Genomic DNA, 2,964 nt, shown 5'->3' on the forward strand with positions numbered 1-2,964 from the left:
TTACTATACTTTTATATTTCAACTTTAATTGTTTTAAAATGTTAACATCATTTTATAAATCATGGGTTGAGTCAAATTGTCACATTTATCAAAATCTTATTAAAAATAACGTCGAGCATCACCATGATTTCAATCATCAATTTCTCCACAGATCTAACCTTTATTTATTTATTGCCTATTTATTTCGTTTTTATTACCTTTTGATTTCCACTATTATCAACCCTCATCCACTCAAACTATCTCGATATGACTTTTTTGAGCACATGTTTCAATACTTTTCAACAGATAAAGACTATTTTTTTGGTGTCACATTTATAATGTTGACTCTAAATGGGCTCCTTTTGGAGCACGACCTTTTCTTTCACAAGGTGGACACACTTTCCTGGAAACTTCTTTATGATAGAATTGTACTTGATTTGCAGATATATCAGAAAAGTTTTCAATCAAGTGATATACAAATGAAACTGTATTTTGAAAAACTAGAGCATTTTTCTCAACTTAAAGTCTCTGCATACTTTAGACATTTACCAAAGTATTGCCTAGAAAAGTACATCGATTGGAAAATTAGGCTAGAGCTTTATAATAATCTGGAGTTTATCGATCAGCAAAAGTTTGGTCAATTTAAGTCGTATTTATTCCCAAATGTTTCGGCTAAATTGAGAATTCAAACTTGTATGACAGTGATGATGCTTGAAAAAGTAAACAGCTTTATTATTGCTATGGCATGTTAGTGCTTTTGATTACTTGTACTTATCTTGTTTTTATAAATGTGCACATTTTAAACTTTTCAGATACAGCAGTGACCATTCTTCTGACTTACTTTTTAACAGTTTTCTACCAACAGCTAAACGTTTATTTTTTACCATTGGTAGTGCTGGACCTTTTAGTGTACATCTACCTAATTGGTCGCATTNACAGTTTTCTACCAACAGCTAAACGTTTATTTTTTACCATTGGTAGTGCTGGACCTTTTAGTGTACATCTACCTAATTGGTCGCATTATGAAGATGTTCGTTTTTATATTTTCTCTTGCAATTTGGGCAAGTCTTTTTTACATGAAACATATTCAAATTTTAACTGAGTTTCTCAAGAAAACACTGATACTAGCTCAAAAAGGTGCCCTGTCACAAAAAGCATTTTCTCAGCGACTTTTCAGTTTTCTCAATGAGCACACCAAAATCTCAATGCTGTACAATTTTACAGANTATGAAGATGTTCGTTTTTATATTTTCTCTTGCAATTTGGGCAAGTCTTTTTTACATGAAACATATTCAAATTTTAACTGAGTTTCTCAAGAAAACACTGATACTAGCTCAAAAAGGTGCCCTGTCACAAAAAGCATTTTCTCAGCGACTTTTCAGTTTTCTCAATGAGCACACCAAAATCTCAATGCGGTACAATTTTACAGATCATGAGGTGTGGTCTCGTGTTAGCTTTCATTGCATGGCTTGTCAGATACCTACCAACATATATATTGTCTACCGAGCGATGGATCCAAAGTTAAACGGATCCAAACTGATTGTGACCTACCTGTTTATGGTCAATCAAATTGTCATGATTTTCATAGCACTCATGTTCCTTGCCAAAGCCGCTAAAGTGATTCCTCAGGGTCACCGGTACATTCCAAAGTTGCAATGCTTTATTCCCAAAACAATGTTACTTTTTAAGTTAAAGTACATGCAACTGTACGAAAGGCTGAATAATAAAAAGAAAATTGGCACGGCAGTCGGCCCTATTGGGACCATTACTTACAAAATGAATTTCAGAGTATGTTTAATTAAGTTAAATGCACTTACTTTAGTTTTCTGCAAAATTAATTTTGTTTTCATATTTTTCAATAGCTCATTTTCATATACCTTGCTTACATTTTATATTTCTTCAGCTTTTTTCAATTACGAACACGTAAATTTTTTCTTTATTAACTTATTTTGTAATTTCTTTTGTATTTTTGTACAAGATTTGTACACTAAATTAAGATATTTGCAAATTTTTAAATCAGCAATCATTTTCAATTTGACCAATAAACTGTACCTTGCAAAACCTGTTCTGTCAATTGGTACAGTCATTGTGCTTACTTTTCTTTTAAGAAAACTTGTTCTCTCAATGCATCGCCTAAATCCTCACCGTTACTTAACTTAACAATAGAGTAGCACTCAAAAAAAACTGACAGCTTGATTGAGTACAGTAGTGCAGTGAAAGTGAACAGTGACAAGTCTAGGGAAGGCAAACAGGTGAAAAGGCAAGCGTTGGAGAGAAAAGATTGATTTGGAAAGAAAGAGAAAGAGGAAAACGTTGGATGAGAAAAATGCCCATTTTCTCCGCTTCACTGGCTGCAGCCATAGTGACTGAGTTGAAAAAAACAAAATTTGAACAACAACTCAGATGACAACAAAAATATTTTTGCGCTGTTGATCTTTCTTCACACCAAAGAAGATGCCCAAAACTGTGGCCATCATCGGCGCCGGCGTGGCCGGAATTGGCTCGGCTAAGTGCTGCCTCGAAGCAGGTCTCAATGTGGTCGTCTTTGAGAAAACCAACTACATTGGCGGTCTGTGGAACTACCATGAGGACATTGATGAGAACGGGATTGCCTCGGTGATGTACAGCAGCGTTATCAACACATCTAAAGAAGTCAGCTCATTCAGCGACTTTCCGCCGCCAAAGGAGAACCCCAACTACATGTCTCACTTTTTAAATGTAAGTTGTTTAAAGTGCATAAATATAATCCAACTAATGTTTGGACAATTGCCTTTGCTCAGATTGCCTACTACGAAGACTACGCATCGAGTTTCAACTTTCGCTCGTACGTTCGCTTTCGCCACCAAATAGAGGAGCTGCGAATGGCGTCCGATTACGATGAGACCGGTCGATGGACACTTCGGTACCGAAAACTCGACAGGGCAGGCTGCAGTGATGAGTTTGGTGAGCAAACCTTTGACGCCGTACAGGTAAGTTTGACTTTTT

At 35.7% G+C, this 2,964-nt stretch overlaps 1 pseudogene; it reads left to right on the plus strand.

Moving 5' to 3' along the window:
- Nucleotides 1–2,433: 2,433 nt before the first annotated feature.
- LOC108354760 (dimethylaniline monooxygenase [N-oxide-forming] 2 pseudogene) lies at nt 2,434–2,948 on the plus strand (annotated as a pseudogene).
- Nucleotides 2,949–2,964: the final 16 nt, after the last annotated feature.

The sequence above is a fragment of the Rhagoletis zephyria genome, unplaced genomic scaffold (assembly GCF_001687245.7).
Source record: "Rhagoletis zephyria isolate East Lansing unplaced genomic scaffold, Rhagoletis_zephyria_1.1 Rzeph_scaffold_38967, whole genome shotgun sequence".
In the NCBI taxonomy this organism is placed as follows: Eukaryota; Metazoa; Arthropoda; class Insecta; order Diptera; family Tephritidae; genus Rhagoletis; species Rhagoletis zephyria.